Genomic DNA, 14,615 nt, shown 5'->3' with positions numbered 1-14,615 from the left:
TAACAGGCTCATATACTGCAATATTAATATTTCCAGCCGCCTGAACTTAAGAGGAGACTGAGAAATGTGTGAGAATTGGAGGTTGGTCTGGCCTCGGCGGGACTAACAACATTCTCTCTCCTCCTTTCGCCGGTGAGTGAGGCACGCGGGGTGCTGAACATTGCTCGTGACCGTCCGCTCTGACTTCCCTTGTGAACGACGCAGTTTGCGTGGCTCAAACAAAGGGAGGGAGAGCAGGAAGAGGGGTCGTAATCGGCGAGTAGCCAGCGAGGGCGGGGTAGCTTTCTTGCAACGTAAAGAAAGCTAGCCCCGTGAGCGTCCGCTTCCGACATCCCTTGTGAACGGCGCAGTTTGCGCGGCTCGAACAGAGGGAGAGAGAGCGGGAAGTGCAGGGTGGGGAGGCTTGCTCTGTCGCTTGTTTCGACGGCGGCCGCTTCTCTCAAAGATCCAGCGATGCAGAGAGCTTCGCTGAAGAGATGAAAATCAGAGTTCAGCCTGTTGAGCCCTACCTTATATACGCTAAGCTACACCCATTCTGGTGGGCTGTGATGCGTGGAGGGTGCGACGTCACACAGAGCTCACCGGTAGGCTGCTGCAGTTGCCGCAGGACAGCCAATGAGCATGCTTATACAGCCTGCTATGGTCTGCTGGCTGCCGCACTGCGTTGACAATAAATACAAAATTAAGGATAATTTTTTGGCTTCAGATCTCGAGAAAAGATTACTTTACCCGTAGCGTAAGTAACTTACGCAATACGGGAGAACCTCTCGTAAGAGAACCTTTTTTCAAGCGTCTGAGTTCCTTAATTGTACTAGTGGCCCGCTTGTGACAAAACGAACTCGGGCCGATGGTAAATACACACAGCTATACTGAGTATGGACCTGACACACGTACAACTGATTTCGGCCGATACTGGCCCATTCAGAAAAAAACGTTAGTCAGCCAGATGTGTTATGCACAGTCGGCACGGCTTTGGCCCATTATCTGTTCACCGATGCCGACAGTGAGCCGACAGTGACGCATTTCAGCCGGAATCGGCCCAACTGTGCTTGCTATCTGGGACTGAAATTATTTTAAACTAAAGTAGGCTAACAAGCCAATTTTGTAAAATGTAAAGAGTAGAAAGAACCGATATTCATGTTAAAATGTAAGGAGTAAAAGTAAAATTCGGCACAAAAATAAATAGTAAAGTAAAGTAAAAATATCTGAAAAATCTACTTGAGTACAGTAACATTATATAACAGTATTTGTACTTCGTTACTTCCCATCTCTGGACTCACTGTTGTCTCATTATTACAGGTATATCACCTTTGTGTCACAGTTTGTTTGCCCTGTATGATGAATATAGCAAGCTCTGGTATCCGCCCAATCACTCCTTCAACATTGATGAGACAACTAGACTGAAGCTTTTCTATCGCATGAGGTATTCCTGTTTTTAGTCTTTTCTCATCTAGTTCCCTTTCAAGGCAGTAACTCAACATTACGTCAGCTATGACGTATATGGGAACTCCTCCCTTCTCCACTTTCGCTGAAATCTTATGGGCTAACGGCAGCTGGGGACAGCTGGCCAATTGACGCGAAGCATGCAAATACTGACAGGTCTGCGGGCAGTATAAAATGCATGGGCGCGAAAATTACGTCAGAATCTCTTTCTTCACGCCAAAAGTCTTATCTAAGTCATCGTGGAAGTTGCATTAGAGGACTACTCACCCATGTTTTCCTCTCCGCATCCGATGGCTGCTACATGCCAGATTTGTGCGGGTCCCATTGACCTGCCCGACCAAATTCACCAGTTCTGTGTCACTTACCTGGGCCTCGCCCACGCCGAGGCGGCACTCACGGACGACACGTGCGCCCACTGCGCCGAGCTGCCAGTGCGCGCCCTCAGAGCCAGAAGAGAAGTGGCTCGGGCAACAGCAGGGATGAGGCCCACTGCCGCCAGCGAGCCGCTGGTGGGCCTTCCCCCGCCCGAAGATGAGTTTGACGCTGTCAACTTCGCGACGATAGCTTCCCCCGAGGAAAACAACTCCATGTCACTCTCGGCGTCGGAAAAAGATTGGGCATCTCAGTCAGACCGCCCTGACCAAGAGGGCCCTACAGACCTCCAGGAGGAGCTCGTCAGGGTCCTCGGCAAGTCCGTCACGGAGCTGGACCTCGCTTGGAACGCACCTGACGAGCCTGTGAAAAGTAAGCTGGACTCGTGGTTCCTCCTGTTGAGCCGCCGCCAGGCTGCATCGAGGAGAAGAACCCCGTTCTTTCCAGACGTGCACGAGCACGTGGTGAAGTCGTGGGCTGCACCCCAATCGGCGCGCACCCACTCTGCCACGCAGGGTTCACGGCCAACCAGGCAGACAAAGCCTATGCTTCTGCAGGGGAGGCAGCTTCTGCTCTTCACGCCATGGCAATACTCCAGGTGTTCCAGGCAAAACTGCTTCAATCCCTCGACAGTGGCGCAGCTGATGCTGACGTCATCAGGGATCTGCGTGCGGCAACTGATCTCGCGTCGATGGCTACTAAGCGCTACAAGCCATCGGCCGTTCCAAAATGGGGTTCTTGGTCTTCCTTAACAGGCACCTATGGCTTACCCTAGCTGACCTGAAGGACGTGGACCACAAGACGCTCTTAAACGCTTCAGTCACTCCCTCCGGCCTCTTTGGTGACGCCGTGGAGTCGGTCATGGAGCGTTTCTCAGAGACTCAGAAGCGCGCCAAGGCGATGAGCCACGTGATGCCCCGTCGCTCACTCCAGGCATCATCTGCGAGGTCTCGCTCTTCTTCTGTACCTCGCCGGGCTCAAGGGCCGGCTAGACAGCACGCCGTGCCGCCCCGCCCCGAAACGGATGCTCGTTTCGGCCGAAACAAGCAGTGGTCAGGGCCTGGAAGGAAACATCAGGGTCAGAAGAGGAGCCTGCGTGCCATCCTCGGCTACCAAGCCATCTTCCTGACGGACCGATAAAGAGGAAGAGAGAGCACGCTGGAGGCCCCGCCCCCAAGCGCCATGTTCAAATGCATCTTGTCCCCCATGTTCCTACGGGCGACGATTGCTATGTGTGTTTAAATGCTCAGTGGTGAAATCAAAGGCTTTCGCGCCAGAGACCCGTGTTCAAATCCCGGCTCTGGCGTCAGATAAAATTAAAAAGAGCTTCCTCTTGCACACTGTGTCACTCGCCCTGTCTCAGAGCAGCGCAGAGCCACAACACATGATTATAATGGCCTCTCGAGGGCGCGAGAGTGCCAACACCACACAATGCCCACCGCGAGCCACCCTCCCGCCAGTGCTTCTAGCCTAGTGTGGACGGGGCTCCGGTCGGCGTTTCACCGTGGATACTGGGAATAATTCAGCACGGATATTCTCTCCAGTTCAAACGCAGACCTCCCCGCTTCAATGGTGTGGTCCCATCACTGGCTTTGCCCCAAAACCTTCCCGTTCTAAGACAGGAAGTTCTCAGTCTGCTCGAGAAAGAAGCGATAGAGCGTGTCCCTCCGAGCGAGCAGGAAAGCGGGTTTTACAGCCGCTACTTCGTGGTGCCAAAGAAGGATGGAGGACTCTGTCCGATTCTGGACCTGAGACCCATCAACTGAGCACTTAACTAGCGCGCGTTCAGAATGTCAACACAGCACTTCCTCCCCTCATATCGAGCGGAATGCGCATCTTGAATTATCTGGACGACTGGCTGATTTTAGCCCACTCAAAAGATGTGCTAATCAGTCACGTGGAAACACTGCTTCGCCATTTGGATACGCTGGGACTGCGTGTGAAATGCAGAAGAGCGTATTTTTACAGAGTCGGACTATAACATATCTGGGAGTATGTTTGGACTCGATGGCGATGTGAGCCCATCTCTCTCAAGGGCGCATAGAGACAATTAAAAAAAATCGACTCTGTGCCGTTTCAGAACAGGCAGGTCTGTTTCACTGATGGAATTTCAGAGGCTTCTGGGACTGATGGCGGTGGCTTCTTCAGTGTGCCATCTGGGTCTGCTGCATATGCGGCCGCTGCAGTTTTGGCTGAAAACTCGAGTTCTGCCGAGGGCGTGGTCTTTGGGCCACAAGCGCATTACGGTCACTCACAGTTGCGTCAGCCAGAGACCGTGGAACAGCCCGGATATGTTCAGTCCAGGAGTTCCTTTGGATATAGTGACGCAGCGCACCGTGGTCTCGACTGACGCGTCAACTTCAGGGTGGGGAGCAGTGTGCCTGGGTGTACTTGCCTCAGGCCTGTGGTCGGAGTCACAGAGAAGGTGGCTCATAAACCGTTTGGAATAATGGAAGCGGTGTCCTTAGCCCTACAAGCCTTTCGGTCGAAATTGGAGCGGCAACATGTACTGATTCGAACCGACAACACGTCTGTGGTCTCGTACATAAATCGCCAGGGTGGCGTGTGCTCCAGAGCTCTATTCAAACAGGCAGCGAGTCTCCTGTTGTGGGCGGGCCGACACTTTCTCTCCATAAGAGCGGCGCACATCCCCGGTATCCTGAACCATGGAGCGGACATGCTTTCGAGGAACGGGATTCCTCAAGGAGAGTGGAGGTTTCACCCAGGATCAGTTCAAATGATTTGGGATCGATTCGGGAGGGCGGAAGTGGATCTGTTTGCCACAAGCGAGAACACGCACTGTCAGGCATTCTTCTCGCTATCTCACTCCCCGCTGCCGGGAGATGCTCTGACATCGCGTTGGCCGGAACCCAGGCTTTACGCGTTCCCTCCGGTGAAGATTCTGCCTATGGTGTTGTGCAAAATCAGGAAGGAGAGAGCGTCAGTGATACTCGTGGCCCCGAACTGGCCGAATCAGCCCTGGTTCGCGGACCTGAGAGAGTTAATGGTGGCTCCCCCATGGCAAATCCCCCTCAGGAAGGACCTGCTGTCTCAGGCGAACGGTACGATAGGGCACCCCAGCCCTGAGCTGTGGAACCTTCATGTGTGGCCGTTGCGGGGAACCTAAATGAGCGGGACGCTCTGCACTCACGAGTGCTGAGCACACTTACGGAGGCGCGCGCGCCTTCTACCAGGCGCTTCTACACTCTGAAGTGGGGAGTTTTCACAAAATAGTGCCAGGACGTTGGTATTGACCCGGGGACCTGTTCCGTGTCAGATGTTTTGCGCTTTCTACAGCACAGAATGGATTACGGGAGTTTGCCATCCACGCTGAAGGTGTATGTGGCCGCTATTGCTGCTTTTTTTTTCATTCCCCGGTTGACGAGCAATCGATCGGTAAGCACGCTCTGGTAATCAGTTTTCTCAGAGGAGCTAGGAGCACATGATATGCAAATTTTGTTAGGGTCGGAGCAGATGTCTCATTGGTCTAGTTCCGCCTATTAGATGCGAGTACTCTTAGTGACGCGGCTATTGGCTAGAACTGTCTTGCTTATGTGTGGGTGTGATTGACCCCATTCAGGGCTTATCTTCACTGCTCTCACGGTGGGATTTAATACAGTTCCCATATACGTCATAGCTGACGCAATGTTGAGTTACCGCCTTGAAAGGGAACGTCTCCGGTTACTATCGTAACCTCGGTTCCCTGAGAGGCGGGAACGAGACATTACGTTAGCCGCCGTGCTCACTGTTTGATCAGCTGTGCTAGCGTTCAGTCGTGATTCTGACGTAATTTTCGCGCCCATGCATTTTATACTGCCCACTGACCTGTCAGTATTTGCATGCTTCGCGTCAATTGGCCAGCTGCCCCCAGCTGGCGTTAGCCCATAAGATTTCAGCGAAAGTGGAGAAGGGAGGAGTTCCCATATACATCATAGCTGACGTAATGTCTCGTTCCTGCCTCTCAGGGAACCGAGGTTACGATAGTAACCGGAGACGTTTTCCTTCCCAGTTTGGTACAGCAGCATGTCCCACAGGATTTCGTGAAACTACGGGGGTGATGGCCTTCCTCTAGGACTGTAAAACAAATGCACTGTAAAATAATTGGAAATGAAAAATAACTTTACTCTAGAGTAGAGAAATTGCCCTAATTTTTAACTTTTCATAACATGACTTTATCTTATAATTTAGATTTTTTTTGGTCATAATTTTTAGTTTTAATCTCATAATTATGCTATAGTATGTCATACTTATGACTAGAATGTCATAATTTCAACTTTTTATCTCATAACTTGTAACTTACATTTTTTGTATCTAGCGTATGTCATAATTTTTATGAAAATAATGCATGAGGTGCCCGTTGCGTTCCCAAATGCTCTCGCAGGCTGTCAGATTATAGGCAATTAATGGGAAAAACTGGACAGATATTTGAACTTTTTCCTATTTACATTATAACCACATTTTTGGGGCAGGTTTTATTTTACGAACTGGCATGGGAAAAGTAAGACATCTCCTGCAGTGTGCAGACACACTCTTAAACGAGGGAACGGTCCTACGGGCGCAGCTGTGCTGGATGTAGCTTCACTGACGTACCTTTACGCACAGGTACGGTGACAAAAACACTGGACAATGTTAAAGGACGGGTTGTTCAAGAAAGTTGTGGCTGCTCATTTTAATGTGTGTTTGTGTTTGACAGAGTCAGACTGACTTTCAGAGTGGTCTGGCACAGCTGCGTAGCGCTCGTGATGAGAGTGACGTCCAGCAGATAGAAAATGAGTGTTTGGGTATGGCTGTGATGGCCATCTCCCATCAGTCCATTGAACAAGATATTCCTGTCAGTGAATTTGAGTAAGAGCTTTTTATTTATTTTTATTTTAAATCTGAAATACAATTTAAAGTATATTTCAAAAAATATAAATAAATAAGTTTTTCTAAAATGTATTTTTTTCATGACTGAGACTATAGGCTATATTAACAAACATCAATACATATTTTTTTATTTTTTATTATATTGTGTATTTAATTTTATGTCAAATTGTATGATGGGTGCAGTTTCACACACACACACACACACACACACACACACACACACACACACACACACACATATATATATATATATATATATATATATATATATATACAGTATGTGTGTGTGTGTATTAGCTTTTATACAGTATACAACCATATTCATTTATATTAATATGGGATGTGGTTATTTAATATTAATTTCAATTACTAATAGTTATTAAATTTGCTTTATTTAAAAAACAAAATAAAACTTAAAACAACAAAAAACTAAATAAAAGTAAAGTATATTTAAAAACAAACATACACAAATGTTATTTATGTATTATTGTTAATAAGTATGAATTATTAAGCCATTATTTGTTATAGAAAAATAATTAAACTAAATTAACAGTTGACTTTCATAGTTTTGATATATGTTTAGACTCTAGTCAGTATTGTTGGAAATGAATATCCTAATGAGCTTTGATTTCTGATCACAATTATAAAGTTGAATCATCCCAAATTTCACCCCCATGTGATCTAAGAAATGATTTTAACCTTGATGAGTCATTTTATATTTATACATTTTCTATTAAAGTCTATCTGTATCTTTCAGTGTTACATTTTATCTTTGTCAGGTACAAACATTACATTCCCAGTGTCCTATACCAGTCCATACGTTGGAGCATTCTCACACGTCTACGCATCCGTAACATCTTTAAAGTGTTACTTGAAGAATTCATCAGGAATACTGTGGAAGGCAACAAGATCAGTACGCATGACCTGAAGGTCAAATACTTGTCGACTTTAGAGACTCTAACTAAACACTTCGGCCAGGAGGTGTTTGAACCCTCTTCCCTTATCATACATGACAATGAGCAAATGCTCAAAGACTCCAGCTGTGCTGCTGGTGTTGACCACAAAATCCTGGTGTCTGGCACCTCTGGCATTCACTGGTGCGAAGTCCCCACTGTGGTAAGAAGGCCGTAGTACAAATAATATCCACATAATAATATAATTTTATAAAACAATAACAACTTCATGACTTCTGTATTGTAGTGTAGGTGTTGAAGTTTAACACTTTGGTTTAGGGCTTGGTTGAATTATCTCTTGACGATATGTTTCCTTTTTCAGAAGAGACATAAATCAAAGAGAGACCCTAAGAAACTGAGTAAAGAAGCATCAAATGATCAAGGAGAGGAAAGATGGACACTCTTTTCAGACTTTAATGAGATAACGCATCTTGTCATCAAATGCTGCGTGGTTACCATCCACAAACAAGACGACAAAAGCATGGTGAGGCTCACTGTGAGATTTGTAATCTGTCAGGTTTGGTTCATTTAGGATAAGTCGTAACTTCATAAACCCTTTTTTTTATTTTCTTGATGTTCTCCAGGAGCTGACGTTGGCATCCCAGGAGGAGGCGCTGTCCTTTGCCAGTCTTGTAGATGGATACTTTAGGCTCACAGTAGATGCACATCATTTCCTCTGCAGGGATATTGCTCCTGTCTCATTGGAAAGTAACCTAAAAGAGGGCTGCCATGGTCCAATTAAGTTAGTACATTCACTCATCATGTTTAAAGAAATAGTTCACCCAAAAATACAAATGAACTCATGTTGTTACAAACCCGAATGACTTTCTTTCTTTTGTGAAACACAAAAAGAGATTTTTTAATTTTTTTCCATTCAATGAAGTTAGACAGTAATCAGGGTTTTGAATCTGAAAAATAGCTTTTTTTGAGGAACAGACCAACATTTTATTCAGTATTCACCAATAAACTTTCCCTCCGCTGTAGCTCTCAAATCTGTATTTTTGCTTATTTAAACCTGAATTTGTTCAACAGAAGTTTGAAAGTTTGGGGTCAGTAATATTTATTTTTAAAGAAATTAATACATTTATTCAGCAAATTCATCAAACGTGACAGTAAATACATTTGTAGTGAGAGCTTTATGTTTGATATAAATGCTGTTCTTTTCATCAAAGAACCCTGCAAAAATATATCACCGTTTCCACAAAAATATTAAGCAGCACAACCATTCCCTTTCGAATGGGAACTCGCACTGCGTCCCAGGATGCTAATAGGGAATGCCTCCAGAATGACAGGTGTCTGAAGCACGTGTCAAAACACGACAATAACATTGGCCGGCGACAGCCTATGACGTCACTACTGGTGCGACCAGAGTATAAATAGGGCGCCTGTAGTGTACGTCATCTTTTTCTTGTCTTCAGGTCCATTTGTTTATGTACATGTCAGAAAGATGATCACTCAGCCAAGCGTTTCAGGAAGTAAGTGCCTCCTTATCAGAGCGATTCTCCTGGGAACTGAATGCGCTCATTGTGAGGTGCGCTTTGTGATGCATTCGCGAGACTGACTGAAAGCAAAGGGAGAGTCTTATGAGATTCTATTACTGCTATTACTGATGTGTGAGGCCTAATTCTGTGGAATTAGATACAGAGAGAGTGAAAGCAGTTGTTATTTTTTAGATCTGCCTCACAATAGCAGTGCTCTTTGGTGGCAATCTCTGGAACACGTCAGGAAGCGGCTTTTTTGCCCTAGTTGCGAACCCTTCCTAGTTGCAAGCATCTTCGTGAGTGTTGGAGTCTAGAGAGCCCGTTTTTCCTCAGGTTTGACTGAAGCACAGAACCCTCCCCCGGAGTCGGGTCTTGAAGCAGGGTCCTCCAGTACCTGTGATGAGCTATTTTGATCTCGAGAACCTGACAGGAAGTGGGTTTTCTTCCCAGGTTGCGAACCATTCTTTGCGTAAGGCACCTTCGGGAGTGTTTGGAGTTTTTGAGATCCTAAGAAAACATTGTTTCCGAGTGGTCGCAGATAGCACTCAGCTGGCTCCCCTTGATGGCAATGTTTTCATGGTTGAAAGTTAGTGGAATCCTTAATATTAGGATTCCCAACTCCCAATGAGAGAGCTCGGTTTGTTGCTGGAGTCTCAGTTGAGCACTTATATGATGCGGCTAGCACTTTTGCCTAGCCCCATTACACTCTCCTGTGATATGCGATCAAGGAAGGCTTAGAGCTCTTCTGGTCTCTGGACTCCAACAGGAAGTGGTCTGTTTGCCTTGGGCGAACCCCTCCTGTTGTACGACACCTCTTGAGAGTTCTGGAGCCTAGACACCAAATCATATTACAGGTTTTACAATGGTTGTAGCTAGCCTTAGCTGGTAGCTACCATTGGTCATTTAGGATGAGCATGAAGTAGAACAGTGGTCGCCTACATGGTAAGCAGTCCTTTATGTAGAACGTAGTTAGGCCTATAGATAGATATATATTCTTAATAAATATATTTATTTATAACATTTTATAACACACCTTTCCATGACATGGCCATTTTTATCTTATTTTCACTTTAAGTATAATGCTAACACTTTTCTACTGTCCAGTGATAATTTGGAAAGAAAATGATCAATTATAGCAATAAATAACACCCAGTGTGTTTTTTCATTCCATTGTGCTACTTTTCCATGTAAACAATGCAAATATCACCCTAGACATGATTGACTGTTGCCCTTGTGTCTCGCTTCCATACTTTTGCAGAGTTGTCTATCGTGCATGACGCGGCTTTCTAAAACGCAGCACTCAACCTGCACTAAACTTTTTTTAACCACAAAAACGTGTGCTATGTGAATGGTCCCATAACTGATTAAAAGATAAACAGCACACGCTTATTTCAGTGCTGTTATTTAAGACTGCAGTTTGCCATGTTCGTTCAGTTTCAGTTTAACAGCATTAATAGCAAGCTAAAGAGGGCAAGGTTTCAACTGAACTAAGCTGCACAGATGCATTTTAAACACTTACATTATGTTCTCGCTCCGTCCATGCAATAAATACACATTCTTAAATGAGCAAGGTTTTCTTGCTAATTTCATCTGGGTTTGAAATGAATCAAAAATTAAATCAGGGCAGTATATTAATATTTACACTACAAGTTTACATACATTACGAAGATGACAGGTAATTCACACCTTGAAAGTTGCCTTCGCAAACATTTCTGCCCTTTTTCATGTTTTTGTCAGCCTCTGCTTTTCTGCTACAGATTTGAAGCGCGTGACACTGACCGCTGCTTTCAAGGAAATATAGGTTACTGAAAATTTCTGGTGTTATTTTTTGGGATTGTTTGTGGCATCCTACAGCCCTTCATTAAACCGTTCAACACAGAATCCACTTGCTTTTTATCAATGCACAAATCATAAAAACAGATTAATACTATCTGTTCCTAAATTTTGATTGGGTGGGCAAGGCAGACGTCTAGGCCCATGCCTAGAAGCTCATGAGACCTCCATTTATCAGGGGTGTGTCCCCTGTGGCGACTGAAAGACCCTTTCAGTCGCCACAGGGGACACACCCAGAAAGGGTATATTTTCAGAAAGGGTATATTTATATCCTTGGCAATATTCCCTTTAAGGTATTCTTTGAATACCAGGTGTAGCCAGGATTTCTGGCCCTCGGGAAATGAGTCACAACGACCGTTGGTGCGTACTTCTAGGACGGGGAACTGTGACTCCGAATCAGTTCCCCGGTTGTTTTTCAAACAAATAAATGTATCTCTGGTTAGCATAAGAGACTTTCAAAAACAATTAAAAAATTGTTACTGACCTCAAACATTTCAATAGTAGTGTAATAATTTCATCCCATAATTCATATAACATTCCATAGACCTTATTCACAACAGCACCATCTTTGATTTTTAACGGGAATGAAAGCGAGTCTGTGAGGCATAGACATTCATCTCTTCAGCGGGTTGTACCATTATTTAATGTGTTTTGGGATTTGAGATTGTTCTGCTGACGAAAAAGCAAAAATGTTTTTCCAAGAAATTTCAGTAGACAAAAAACTCCAGACAATATGAGCTGTGGAAAATAAGTGATCTAAGAGCTTTATACAGCTTACAGCAGATGCCATTGAAAACACAGTAAGTCTATCCCTCACAGCCTCGCTTTCATACCTGTCATGGCGCTGCTCTGAATCTATAGCTCTTATTTAATTGCTCAGCATCTACAAATGTAATCAATAATCAAATGACAGAGAAGAATGACTTTGGAGAGCAGATGTAATGGTATCTTATTTGTACCCCTCAGTACTGAATATGCCATGCATAAACTCAAGCACGAAGGTTATGAGGAGGGCATGTACCTGCTGCGCTGGAGTACTTATGACTACGACACTATTTTCCTGACTGTCATATGCAATGAGGTATACGCTGTTACTGTACATGCTGCTGGTGGAAAAAGAGGCTTCAGTAAAAGTTGTGCATGTCAAGCAAATGTAGAACAAAGGCCAATTCACACTGCACCGACAGACGGCACTGCGACAGGTTTTATCAGATCAGTGTATTACCCCTGTCGGAACTTGTTTTCGGCAATTGAATCCACGTTGAATCAACGTTTGTCAGTCTTAGACTGCCTGAGAAGTGACGTGCTGTAATCGGGTGACTGTCGCCGTTGGTCTGCGGCTGTCGGTGCAGTGTGAATTGGTCTTTAAGGAACATACCTTATATTAGAAAATATGTTTGCGTAATAATAATATACTGAACTGAAGTTGAAAGGTCAAAACTGACTGACCCATTTTCTTTTAGAGGGATTATGATGGTGGCATCACCAAAGTCTTCAAGAACTTCCAGATTGAAGTGAGCGCACAGGGCTTCCTCCTGACTGGGACTGATGTTGTGAAACCCACTCTGAGAGAGCTGACGGACCACCTGTCTTGCCAGGATCTCTCAACAGGCCAAACCAGCATAAGACTTGTGCGTGGCTGTCCACCCCAACCAAAAGGTACTGGAGCTTCCTTCCAACAGTACAGATACTGCAGAAGTAGATAGCCAGAGGTTTATAATGTTTGTCTTCTTAACAAAATAATTTAAAGAGGACCTTTTTACATGTTCAACTTTCTTTAGTGTTCTTTAAAGGTCTGAAAAGTTACAAAGCACAAAGTCAAAGGAAGTTATTCTCTATATCAGTAATCACTGAGTAAGCACTCCCAGAAACATTGTAGTCTTGGGTTTTCTTCTGAGAATGAAGTAACTGTTCGTAACAGGGTGACTAAAATCATCCTTATGACTTAAAATATTGCAGAGACAAGAATAATCTTCCATTCGCTACTTCACAGAGCAATCCAACCTCGTCATGATGACCAGAAAAGATTCAGCGTCACAACACTCTTCATTAAACGTCTTCCATAAGATCTTCAGAGAGGACATTACCCAGGTTGGACATCAAAACTGTGTGTTTATGTACACGATATGAATAGAGCTAAATCTGTTTACTAGAAAACAAACACATTAATTTATAATGTATAATTTATAAAAAATACTGCAATATTCCATAAAAATAATATTTGCCCATTTTAATTTCGTGGTGACTTTATCCTGTGTTTTTGTCTTAACAATCTTAACACCCTTAAAACACATTTTCTTGAAAAAAACAAAACAATCTAAGCCTTTAAATCTTAATCTTTAAATCTAAGCCATGTTAGTGTGATGTATGTTTAAATCCTAAAAAATATCAGGTAAAATGAACACATAAAATGTGTTCTCTAAAAGCAAGTTTTACTTTACATATCAAGTCATTTTATCTAGTTTTAAGGGTGTTTATTTTTACTGGAAAACAAGACAAAAATACTGATTAAGAACATTTTGCAGTCTTGAAGCTGTAAAATAATTCAGGTTTAATTCAGATTTCACCTGAAGATGTCATCTTCAGGTTTACAATGGTCTACCAGTCCAGATCAGCTATTGTTTTCCAGATTAGGTTGGGTTTTCCAATAGGGACGACTAGATAACTTTTATCTGGAGCGTAGAAATGGAAAGAAATGGTCTGTCTTATGAAGCTGATGCTTTTTAAACAGGAGGAACACCTGGGTCAAGGCACTCGCACAAACATCTATGCTGGGAAGCTGAAGTTGAGAAATGAGGATGATGAGGGGTTTTTGGGCCATGAGGAGGTGGATGTGGTTATGAAGGTTCTGGGAGCAGAACAAAATTACATTTCAGTAAGTGACAACCCATCTTTTGATGATACACGTGTAAATAAGGGGCAATTGCTTTCACAAATACTTCTGTACTTCTCTTAGGCCTTCCTGGACACAGTCAGTGTAATGCGACAGATATCCCATAAACACATGGTTCTGATGTATGGCATATGCATGCACAGCATGGACAGTAAGTGTTCCCGCTCCACTGGACAAAACTTCTTTGTATTTTTAAAGTTAAAGGAATAGGTCAGCCTTTATTGCAGATGATCTCATGTCTCATTGCTGTTGTTCTGCCAGTCATCATGGTGGAGGAGTTTGTTCAGCGCGGCCCTCTGGATCTGTTCATGAGAAACCATCGCTCTGATCTCACACCCTCCTGGAAGTTCCAAGTTGCGGAGCAGCTTTCCAGTGTCCTCAGTTATTTGGTACAAAATTTAAAGGACAAGTTCGGTATTTTACACTTAAAGCCCTGTTTACAGATAGTTTCTGATGGAATAGAACGGTTAAGATTAAAATGCTGCTGTCCTGAGAATTTTAGGTTTCTTTCGCTTTCCCCCCCACCTACAGAATGGCTGCATATGTGCACTGGAACAATCCTTCCTAAAACGCATTAAACTTTCGTTTACAAAGACGTGAAACTCATCGAGTGGTCAGGGGTGTTCACTGATATGCTCACACAAAAATCGCTGCAAAAGATGCTTTCCAACAGGTTTTATCGTAGTTTTTGTCCAACTCCATTGACTTGTATTGGATGTGCTGTGAGGTACAGTATTACTCCGCCGCCGGAAACTGGACTGAAGTGTCTATTAT

General features: G+C 44.1%; 1 pseudogene across 1 annotated transcript in view; it reads left to right on the top strand.

The window, feature by feature from the left end:
• LOC307161758 (tyrosine-protein kinase JAK1-like) overlaps window positions 1-14,615 on the top strand; it is a 43,520-nt pseudogene that overhangs the window by 15,659 nt on the left and 13,246 nt on the right. Inside the window, exons 2-13 of the transcript XR_013824066.1 lie at window positions 1,300-1,423; window positions 6,285-6,417; window positions 6,509-6,660; window positions 7,461-7,797; window positions 7,957-8,118; window positions 8,219-8,376; window positions 11,915-12,029; window positions 12,412-12,607; window positions 12,942-13,039; window positions 13,680-13,823; window positions 13,905-13,992; window positions 14,103-14,230. The product of XR_013824066.1 is annotated as a tyrosine-protein kinase JAK1-like (transcript). The remainder of the gene's footprint in view (window positions 1-1,299; window positions 1,424-6,284; window positions 6,418-6,508; window positions 6,661-7,460; window positions 7,798-7,956; window positions 8,119-8,218; window positions 8,377-11,914; window positions 12,030-12,411; window positions 12,608-12,941; window positions 13,040-13,679; window positions 13,824-13,904; window positions 13,993-14,102; window positions 14,231-14,615) is intronic.

The sequence above is a fragment of the Squalius cephalus genome, assembly GCF_949319135.1.
Source record: "Squalius cephalus genome assembly, chromosome: 7".
Taxonomy (NCBI): domain Eukaryota; kingdom Metazoa; phylum Chordata; class Actinopteri; order Cypriniformes; family Leuciscidae; genus Squalius; species Squalius cephalus.
The sequence above is the reverse complement of the archived record's forward strand: the minus strand, read 5'-3'. Positions and strand labels throughout refer to the sequence as shown.